The 11,608-nt window shown below is 51.6% G+C and overlaps 1 pseudogene; it reads left to right on the top strand.

Moving 5' to 3' along the window:
- The first annotated feature begins 6,131 nt into the window (after nucleotides 1-6,131).
- LOC102441278 lies at nucleotides 6,132-9,977 on the top strand (annotated as a pseudogene).
- The last annotated feature ends 1,631 nt before the right edge of the window (nucleotides 9,978-11,608 follow it).

Genomic DNA, 11,608 nt, shown 5'->3' with positions numbered 1-11,608 from the left:
ACTTCCTGCATCCTGGACAGTGAGCCTTCTTGTCGTTGCCTGAGGAGCAAACATTCAGAAACACTGAGCGCAGTTTCGGCTCCTGTGAGATGTCTCTGTTGACCTGCACTTCCTGTGGCTGAGGACTTGGGGAACATGGTGCTTCTCTCGAACAGGAGGCAGGGGCTGAGCAAAGCGGAGAAGGTCCAGGATGTGGTGGGCAGTGTCTCCGCACCGCATGGGTACTGTTCACAAGGTGCCCATCTCACAGGAAGAGGACCAGCCCTTTCACCCTAAAAATAGCAGATGCTGAGGTTTTGACATGAACCATGTCACTGACCACACCTCACGTCTTAAAGTACCACATTTACTTTTCCTAAGCTCTACAGTCACATAAGGACTTCCACATAATTTGCTGTCATTGGAAAGTCATATCAATTATTTCATTTATAGCTTTCAACAGCCCCTGGCCAAGCTAATGTAGAAAAATAGTGAATAGTCTGAAGCAATCTTCAGGAGAAATATGACATCTCTTTTATAGCAGCTAGTATCTATTAGGCCTTGTGCCAGTTGCATATTCTTCACTCTCCTCCCAAACAAAATGCAGAGAGGACAGTTGGATTCTGCATTTTCTAGAGGAAAAGATAACCTACAAGGTCTGCTTTTTGTTATTTTAGTTGAAATCATTTATTGTTTATGAGTCAAAATCAGTGTCTTATATTTATACTAGAGGCCCAGTGCACAAAATTTGTGCATGGGGGTGGGGGGTCCCACAGCCTTGCCTGCACCTTCTCCAATCCAGTACCTCTCGGGGGATGTCCAACTGCCTGTTTAGGCCTGATCCAGCAGTCAGACATCCCTCTCACAATCTGGGGCTGCTTGCTCCTAACCACTTGCCTGCCTGCTGATCTGATCACCCCCTAACTGCCCTCCCCTGCTGGCCTGATCAGCCCCTAATTGCCCTCCCCTGCCAGCCTGACAGGCCCGTAACTGCCCTCCCCTGCTGACCTGATTGCCCCTAACTGCCTCTGCCTTGGCCTCTGGCACCGTGGCTTTATCTGGAAGGATGTCCAGAAGATGTTTGGTCTAATTAGCATATTACCCTTTTATTAGTATAGATGGAGAGAGAGAGGTAAGAGAGACACATCAATTGGTTGCTTCCCAAACACATCCAGACCAGGGCCAGGAATTGAACCCGTGACCCTTTGATGCATGAGCCGACCCTCTAACTACTGAGAAACACTGACCAGGGCTGGAAGTTGGCACTCTGTCCAGCATCTTTCCATTCCCCTATGCTTCCTGTGCTGAGGATCATTCCACTGTATGTTTTTATGAGTTTGGCATTTGTATATTCCACATATAAGTGGGAACATACAGTATCTGTCTCCCTCTGTCCCATTCGTCTCACTTAACACAATGCCCCAATGCCTTCTTTGTGGCTGAATGGTATTCTTGTATTGTATGTACTCAGAAAATGGCAAATGCCACAGATCAGAGCATCCTAAAAAGTGATGATTTTCAGAGGCAGCACAGCACGAGGCTGTCCCATCAAACACTAATGTGTTGAATCCAAGTGATATCATTAATGGGGAAATGGCACAGTTGACATCTGATGAAGACGGGAAGGGATGTGACGTCCAGAGAGGGGCGTAGGCATCATTTGGGATTTCTCTTTTCTAGGTTTGTATCTAATTTTTCCCATTTGTTTAGTTACTGAATCCAGGAAAAGTCCTCTGAACAGAAGAAAGGACTCAATAATGTTCATCTGGCCATGCGGAGATAAAAAGTAAATAATATGGTATCACGTAAAAATAGACGGATATTGTACAGTAGAATTGTACACTTGAAACTTGTATAATTGATTAAACAACGTCACCCCAATAAATGTAATTTTTTAATAAAAAAGTGGAGGAGAGCATGAGGTGTTAGATGTGGGGACCCACACCTGCCACGTGGGATGGTCCTTCAAATCACAGGGGTGAGGAAAGAAGTGGGGGGTCGTTACCGAAAGTCAACTAAGACATGGAGAGGAAACTGGAAACTCACATTTAATAGAGGGAAAAGCTGGTCCAGGGAGCGCTTGGACATTTCCTGCACCAAACCATGTTCATTCCATTAGAAATATCAGCAGGCAGTTCTCCCAAGGCATAGTCCCGACTTGCCTTCAGCGCCTCCTGGGGTCCTCAGATGGGCTCCAAGGCTCCCCCACTCTGAACGGTGTATTGTTCCCTCTGGGTTCACCTCCTCGCTGCATCCTGGGTCTGTCTCTGGCTGCTTCAAGCCTGAAAGAGCAGCACCCCGAGCACCACCAGGACCAAGCCAGCCATGCCCATCCGGATGAGATTCCCCACGGTGTAGTCTTGGGGGTGGGAGGCTGGGAATTTGGAAAAACAGGTCACAGAGGCCAGGACTCTGGATATCCACCCAGAGCACCCACCTCCCATTGACAGGACATGACCCTCTGAGCCCAGCCCCATAACTAAGGGTTTCTCCTACTCACCGATCTTGGGGGCTGAGTTGTTTGGTGATGGGCGGAGGGTGTCATCTGCTCCTGAGAATCATGACATGAGGGTGTGAGTGAGGACCTGGAGAGACAGGAGCCTTCCTCCTGGGCCCTGTGCTGTCAGATGCCCCACTTCTCAGGTCATAACTTGCACCGTCCCTCACCGCCCAGCCCCACAGCAGGAGCAGCAGAGTTGGGAGCCTAAGCAGGGCTGATCCACCTTTGTTCCCTCCTCTGAGCTGAGGGACAGGACCTGGGTGCCCAGACCCTTGTCCTGCCTGTCCCTCCCTGTACAGTGTCACCGTCACTGAGACAGAGGGGACAGGCCCCATAACATCACGTCTTGGGGGCTTCCCTGTGGTGCCCCCTCTCCCAGGAGGTCAGGGCCAGAACTGACAGGAAATCTAAGCTCTAGACAAGGATCCCTCCTTTACACTTGGAGACACACTAGGGAAAGGATGTGTCCAAATCAGAGGTAACTGAGCCCTCTGCATGACTCAGCCCCTGACCCCTGTGGACACACCCACCACCTCCCCACAGAGACCCCCACTTACCTCTCTGAAGGCCTGACACTGTGGTTGTGGGTGTCCAATTCTCAGTGGGTCCGGGTTGATCAGAATGGAAAGTGAAGTGTGGGTGCTGCCATCACCCCAAGTGACCTTGGCTGCTCCTCACCTAGCCTGGGCCCCAACATCTCCCTCTGCCACAACCATCCCTCCTGTCACTTCCCAGCAGACCTTTGAATCCCTGTGGTCTCACAGAATCCTCATCTGACACCCAGCAGCCCTGAGACACAAGCCTTAAATATTTGAGGGGAGATTGGACCCCCTGAGAGACTCAGATCTTCCCGGGTCATTTGTGTTCCCTCTGAGCAGAGTTCAAGGTGACTCATCAGGCCTGGTAGGCGGGGTCTGGGGCCCCCAGCGGGTTTTAGGAATGAGCACAGGAAGGGTTTGAGAGACTGGGGCTAAACCTGGATTCCCAAATTAGCCAGATTATCCTTTTGCATCTGCCCTGTAGCCTCCCCAAGACCCCCCGCTCCCATCGGGCACCTTTCACACCCCACGTGAGGCAGAGAAGTGGGTGAACGTGGAAGGGTCTCCAAGGAGCAGATCTCCTTGGGGTGACCCTCTCCAGAGAACCCTGTCACTTTGCTTTCAGCCCATATTTCTCTCCTGGGGACAGCACCCCGAGGTCACAAAAGTTAGTCAGGGCCCCTCACCTGAACCCGGGAGCTCCATTGGCTCACTGGGGTGTGACCACTCCTGAGGGTCCTTCCTGAAATAGTGGTCGCACATGAATGCCCAACTGGGGTGGAAGGTCCCCTGACGGCCAAAGTTCTTGTGGTGAAGGCCTGGGGCCAAAATGGCTTGGGGCTGTTTATAGGGGTGTGGCATTGAGTCCAGAATCCAGGAGACGTTGTGATCTCCTTCCTTCCTCAGAACCAACCAATGAAGTCCCTGTTGTGAGGTACACAGGAGAATCCTGGACCCTCCTGAAGTCACAACAGCTCTTGACGTGGCTGGGAGTCTGTGTTTCCCTAGGAGAGAAGGAGTGCACGTGTTAGATGGGGTAACAACTCCCTCGCATCCCCCAGGGCTTGGCTGTGGCAGGGGGGGGGGGGGTGGGAGACACCCTGAGAGCAGAAACCCTTCCTGAGGGCAGAGCCTGAGGCTGGGACCCCTGAGTGTCCTCTCACCTGTCACCACCAGCTCCAGGGGGTCACTGGACTCTGACCAGCCAGCAGGGCTGACACAGTTACAGCGATATCTCGCTGCAGAATGCTCTGTCCTATGTGTGGACTTGCCCTTGTCTGTGGTCTCCTGTGAGGTCTCTTCACCCCAGGGCACATGTTTTCCTTCTCTATACAGATGGAAAATAGGGTTCTTCTTTAAGCCCTGACACCAGAGCTTCAAGGGTGTCTTCCAGGACTTCACAGAGCCTGGGTGAGCACAGATGGTGGGTTTGAGAACTTTCCCTGTAAAGAAAGCAGAAGATGCATTAGAAGTACCCTCCCCACCCATCATTCCCCAGGTGAGCTCAAGGTCCTCCTGTTTTACCACCTCATCCCAGGACCTCTGTGCTCCCTCCTGAGCCCCAGGGGTAAAGTAGGAGGAGGGACTTGGAGCCTGAGGAGGACTCACCTGCCTGCACTCGGGTCCTCAGGCCCAGACTCAGCCCTGGAAGAGAGTCCCTGTCAGAGATTTGCACCTGGAAGTCAGAGCTGATTGTCTGATCACGACCCCAACCACTTGAGCTGCCTGAGCCTGAGGTTCCCCATGAGCTGTAGGCGATGAGCGTCCCCTCCATTCCCTGCCTATTCCCCCTCCCCGTGTCCACAACTGACCAAGGCAGAGAATAGCAGAGAGGATGGACGTCATGGCATCTGCTCTGAGGGCTCCTGCTCTGCAGATGCAGGAGGCCTGGGCCTGAAGGACAGAGACGCACAGGACGTGGTGGGCCAGGAGCTGCTGCCATCCTTCCGGCTTCCCTCAGATGTGGACCCACAGCAAGTGGGCGGCCCCGCCCTGGGTGGCTCTGGGCTTCCCCAGGATGAGCAATCAGGGGGAGTCCAGGCCTCTGGAGACACAGCTAAGCTCTGAGGTCTCATCTGACTCCCAGGACTCTGGTCTGAACATCTGCTCCAAGAGGGCAGGTCCCTGTTCTTGGTTGGAAGCAACCCCTGACTGGCTGGCTCTAAAGAGGGCAATCATGTACCTTCTCTGCCACCACAAGTGGAATTTACTTTCTTTCTTGGACTCGTCCATAAACAAATATGTATCTCCTTCTACCTGCCAGGTACTTATCCAGGTACCAGAAATACAACCATGATCCAGGAGACACACTGCCTGTATTTTGAGAACTTGGACAAGTAGACTAGGACATTCTAAGGCTAATGTACGAATTAATTATTTACAAAAAGGAAATTTAAAAATAACTGTATGAGAACAGCTGGGACCATGTCTAGACTGTGTTTGAAGGATGGGCTGTGTGCGTAGGTGGAGACCTAAGAGGTGGATGAGAACATTGCAGAGAGGAAAGAACATTCTAGAGGCCCCTGGACACATACAGACTGTCTAAAAGGGAGGAAGAGAGAGGGAGGGGTGTGGTGATCACCACACAAGGGCATTGATGAGGTGTTTATCACAAAAGGAATATGTAAGAAACAAACTATTTATTCAGATCATCTTATAAAATCATGTGTCATGTGTTACAAATAAACTGGAGGAGTGCAATATTTGTAAATAAAATACCAACAAGGTGGGAGGGGGTGTGCCTGGGGGGCTGTGCAAGATGCATCTGCACATGAGACCCTGAGGATCAGGAGAGACCTCAGACACTGCTAACCTGCCTCCTGAGAGCCTGTCTCCCCCTGAGCCCTCATCCTGGGGAGATGCCGAGCCAGGCCCAGGTGGTGCCCTCCCCTGGCTGTGGGTCCCCAGCTGTGAAAACCCTGAGGGGCAGCAGCTCCTGACTCACCACATCCTGTGTGACCCTGTCCTTCAGGCCCAGGTCTCCTCCATCTGCAGAGCAGGAGCCCTCAGAGCAGACGCCATGACGTCCATCCTTTCTGCTCTTCTCTGCCTCGGTCAGTTGCGGACATGGGGACAGGGATCAGGAGGGGACTGGTGGCTATACCTCCTTGTTCATGGGGAACCTCAGTCTCAAGCAGCTTGAGTGGACAGGGCCTGATGGGAAGGGAATCAGCACAGACGTCCGGGTGCAAATCTCTGGTGGGGACTCTCTTCCAGGGCTGAGTCTGGACCAGAGTATCGGTGTGCAGGCAGGTGAGTCCTCCCTAGGCTCCATGTCCCTCTTCTTACTTCACCCCTGGGGTTCAGGAGGGGGCACAGAGGTCCTGGGATGAGGTGATGCAATTTTCGGCTGGTGGGAGACCTGGGGGATGAGGGTGGGGAAGGTCTTTGTAAAGCAGCCTCTGGTTTCCTTCCAGGGACCCTCCCCAAACACATCATCTATCTGAGCCAGGCCCTGTGATCCCTTATGGGAGCCCCGTGCCCATCTGGTGTCAGGGGACCCACGGGTTTAAAGAGCACCGTCTGTATAAAGAGGGAAGCCCAGCACCAGCATCCTGGTACAAACATAGGTCACTGGATCCCAGGGACAAGGCCCAGTTCTCCACACATATGACAGAGCGTGATGCAGGGATATATCACTGTTACTACCTCAGCCCCACTGGCTGGTCAGAGCCCAGTGACCCCCTGGAGCTGGTGGTGACAGGTGAGAGGACACTCAGGGGTCCCAGCCTTAGTCCCTTCCCTCAAGAAACGGGTCTGCTCTCAGGGTGTCTCCCTCTCACAGCCCAGCCCTGGGGGACATGAAGGAGGTGTGAGCCCAATTTAACACGCTGCCTCCTCCTCTCCTAGATTTGTACAGCAGACCCAGCCTCTCAGCCCTGCCCAGCCCTGTTGTGACCTCAGGAGGGAATGTGACCCTCCCGTGTGGCTCATGGGAGGGATTTGGCAGGTTCATTCTGACTAAGGAAGGAAAAGACAGGGTCTCCTGGACCCTGGACTCACAGAGACAGCCCAGTGGGCAGTCCCAGGCCCTGTTCTCTGTGGGCCCTGTGATTCCCCTTCACAGGTGGACATTCCGATGCTATGGCTGTGCCAGGGACAAGCCCCAGCTGTGCTCACACTCCAGTGACCCCCTGGAGCTCCTGGTCCCAGGTGAGTCCCATTATTGTCCCATTCATAGACTGAGGCAGCAACTTGGTTATTGCTCTGTGGAGAGTCCCATGTGAGAGGGTGGGGTGAGGGGAGCATAGGGGCTACTGGGCCAGAGACACAGACAGAGACAGTGAGACCTGGGGGCCAGGACAGGATAAAGGGTTTATGGGAGGAGCAGCCCCTGTAATTCACATCTGGTCTCCCCAAAGGAGTCTGGGAAGCCCTCCCTCCTGAGCCAGCAGGGCCCCATTGTGGCCTCTGGACAGAGCCTGACCGTCCAGTGTCACTCTGATGTCGGCTATGACAAATTCGCTCTGCAGAAGGAGTGGGGAAGGGACCTCCCCCAGAGCCTTGTCCTGCAGCCCCAGGCTGGGCTCTCTCAGGCCCACTTCCCCCTGGACACTGTGAGCAGCTCCCACGGGGGCCGGTACAGATGCTACGGTGGATACAACCTCTCCTCCGAGTGGTCAGCCCCCAGTGACCCCCTGGACATCAAAATTGTTAATGAGGGTCCGATAGGTTTAGTCAGAGTCTTAAAAGCTATACAGGCCCCAATGGAGAGCCCCAGTTGGTGATGGCTTGGACAAGGGCTCTGGGGTTCCCAGGGAGGAAGAGAGACAGAGACAGGGGGTGGGAGGGCAGAGGGGGAGACTCAGAGACAACAGAGACAGAGAGGAGTCCTCAGAGAGAGGTCTATTGACTCTCAGGTCACAACAAGGTGGACAAGCAGCCCTCACCCTCCTTCCCTCTCTCTAGGACACCTGCCCGACAGACCCTCCCTCTTGGTGCAGCCAGGCCCCAGGGTGGCCTCTGGAGAGAATGTGACCCTGCTGTGTCAGTCACAGAGTCCGAGGGACACGTTCCTTCTGTCCAATGAGGGGGCAGCCGATCCCCCCCTGCATCTGAAATCAGAGCACGGAGCTCAACAGTACCAGGCGGAGTTCTCCATGAGCCCTGTGACCTCAGCCCACGGGGGCACCTACAGGTGCTACAGCTCAAACAGCACTTCCCCCTTCCTGCTGTCACTCCCCAGTGAGCCCCTGGAGCTCCTGGTCTCAGGTGAGGGGTCCTTGACCCACTCTTTTCTATGCTCAGGCAGGTTAGGGCCCTGTATCCATTAATAAATAAGGGAACTCTGGGGCTCTAACAACCAATCGTTTCCAAAGCCTCTGACTCACCCCTCATTCATGGATTCCTGCTCCGCAGGTTTTGAATAAGTGGGATCCCTCAGCTGTAGTGAAATAAGATGGTATTGTCTTGTATTTAAAAAGACAACAACAAGAACAGTCAACAATTTCTTTATTGAGACCACCTTTCTCATTAACGCTGGGGCCCAAGCCACATCTGGTCCTATGACACTCAGAGCAGGTTCTGAATTCACAGCTCACAGGCAGGCTAGTAACCATCCGATGAGGATCCCAGAGAACCTTGCAGAGAAAGACAGGCTCATGGAGGGACGGTGTAAAAGTCATCATCTGAGAAGTGGGGCATCTGCGAGCCCAGTGCCCAGGAGGAAGGCTCCTGTCTTCCCAGGTCCTCACTCACACCCTCGTGTCATGATTCTCAGGAGCAGCTGACACCCTCAACCCATCACCAAATAGGTCAGACCCCCAAGATCAGTGAGGGGAGACATCCTCAGATATGGGGCTGAGGTAGAGAAAGCATGTCAAACTCAAAGGCTAACACGGGCCAAGTAAACAAGGTTTAAGTGTATGTGGGCCGCAAAAAAACCCACAAACACTTCAATTTTCATAGACACGTAGGTTTATTTCAGTAGAGACATGCTGAATGCAAAGGACTGAAATAAATGAGTCACCATTAACATAACATAATGGAACATTTTAATAAAAAATTAATATTTTTTTTCTTGAACATTAACTTACCAGACACCAAATAACTGCACAAATGAATCAGCGTAAGGCAAATAAACCCATTTTTCTTGTTCTCCAAAAGCAAAATATTTCCTGTTGTGCACACCAAACAAGTCAGTACAAGCCTAACAACGTGGCCACCGGCTGCTAAAATATTCGCTGCTAGTATTAGTGGAGAGAAATGGTATGCCTACGTGTAAGGCATCTAAGGGAAATAGCCATCAGTCATTAGCGAATGTTGTAGTTCGTTATTAATAATCTATACTAATAAAAGGGTAATATGCAAATGGTTTGGATGCCTTCATGCATAATGACCAATCAGCTGGAGGCTGCCTGTGCAGGGACTTGCAGCATCAGGGATGGGGGCGGAGTGTGGCTGAGGCCTGTCCATGTGCCTGCACCAGGGTTCCGCAGGCCTCCCCCCGTTCCAGCCTACCTCTTTGGGGCAATCTATCAAGGAGCCACAGATGAGTGGGCGGGGCCTACCTCTTTGGGCTAATGGATCGTGGGGCTCCCGCACTGTGACAGGGCACAGGGCAGACTGGGGGACTTCCCCCATCCCCGAGTGCACGAATTTCGTGCACCTGGCCACTAGTTATGTATAACAGGATATTGTAAAAACTAAGCTACAAAATTTTTATGAAAACATTTCTTACCTACCATTATATTGGCTGGGCCACAAGAATATTCATGTGGGCAGTATGTGGCCCCCAGGCTGCGAGTTTGACATGCTTGGGGTAGAGGGTCATGTTCAGTCAAGGGGAAGTGGGTGAGTTGGGCGGACATCCAGGATCCTGATCTCTCTGACCTCTTTGTCCACAACTCCCTGTTTCCCACCCCCAAGTCTACACCATGGGGAATCTCATCCAGATGGGCGTAGCTGGCTTGGTCCTGGTGGTCCTTGGGGTGCTGCTATTTGAGGCTCGACACAACTAGAGAAGGACCCATGATGAAGACAGAGGGTGACCACAGAGGGGACGGTGTACCGTTCAGAGAGAGGGTGCCTTGGAGCCCATCTGGTGATCTCAGGAGGAGCTGAAAGATGGGGCCATAGTTGGGGAAACTGCTGAGAATGTTCAGGGAAATAAACATGGTTTGCATGCAGGAAATGTCTGTGTGTTGCCTGTACGGGACTCTTCTACCATTAAATGTCTATTTTCTCTCCCAGTCTTGACCCCTCTTCCTTTCTCACCCCTGTGACTTGAGGGTCCATCCCACATGGCTGGTGTGAGTCCCCACATCGAACACTTCATGCTCTCCCATTGTTATGCAGCAAATTGTTCTTTATTTCTAATCGCCACATTCCCAGGTGAATGTTATGGATTCCTCATTGCTTCAGCACACAGAGGTTAACCTGGGCTCCATAACTGAATAAATGGGCTAATCCAGGTGCAAGCTGGGAATTAAAAATCCAACATGATTGCCGAAACCGGTTTGGCTCAGTGGATAGAGCGTCAGCCTGCGGACTGAAAGATCCCAGGTTCGATTCCGGTCAAGGGCATGTACCTGGGTTGTGGGCACATCCCCAGTGGGAGATGTGCAGGAGGCAGCTGATCGATGTTTCTCTCTCATCGATGTTTCTAACTCTCTCTCTCCCTTCCTCTCTGTAAAAAAATCAATAAAATATATTTTAAAAAACTCCAACATGATGCCCAAACCCTCTCTGGACCCACAGTCCTCCTCTCCTCACCAGACGCCACCCGTGTCATTTCCCCAGAGCTGTCCCCATGTGGCATCAGCACGTCGGTGTTTGTGGGGACGGTCTGGGGGAGTGCTGCCCCTGAAAGCACATGTGTAGAACGCTCTGACTGGTGGGAGATGCCCATTTCTGAATTGACATAAAATTAAATATTATTCAGCCACAAGAGAGAAGGAAATCCTGCCATTTGTAATGACCCTGAGGGGCCTGGAGGGCGTTATGCTACGTGAGATCAATCAGACAAACAAAGACAGATTCTGATTAATCTCACGTACGTGTGGGATCTGAAAAAGCCAAACTAGTAGAAACAGAGAGAACGATGGTTACCACAGGGAGCGTGGGGAAAGGAGAGATGTTGGTGAAAGCGTATCAACTTTCAGTGATAAGATGAACAATTTGAGGGGCTAATGTACAGTATGGTGATCACAGTGAACAATACTGTATCATATTACCCCAAAAGTAGCTAAGGGATTGTATCCTAAAGGCTCTCACCACCAAAAAAAAAAAAAAAAAAAGGAGCAATTATGTGACTTTTTAATGGAATTGGTAGCTAAGGCTGACCTTGTGTCATATTGCAATATTTACATGTAGCACATCCACACGTTTCACCTAACCCTTACACAATTTTATATTTCAATTACATCTCAGTAAAGTTGGGAAAAGTTACCCTTGGGCCTGATGTAAGAAAACCTTACCTAGAGAGCAGGACAGGTAATGGAGACTGATAATAGCATGTGTTGGGAAGTTGCAAATCTATACACCTACTTATGTATCCCTTTGCATAATATTTGTGTGTCTATGTATCTGTGTTTCAGTCTATCTATCTATCTATCTATCTATCTATCTACCTACCATCTATCTATCTCTA

The sequence above is a fragment of the Myotis lucifugus genome, unplaced genomic scaffold (assembly GCF_000147115.1).
Source record: "Myotis lucifugus unplaced genomic scaffold, Myoluc2.0 scaffold_680, whole genome shotgun sequence".
Taxonomy (NCBI): Eukaryota; Metazoa; Chordata; class Mammalia; order Chiroptera; family Vespertilionidae; genus Myotis; species Myotis lucifugus.
Note: the sequence above shows the minus strand (reverse complement) of the source record. Positions and strands in the feature narration are given on the sequence as shown.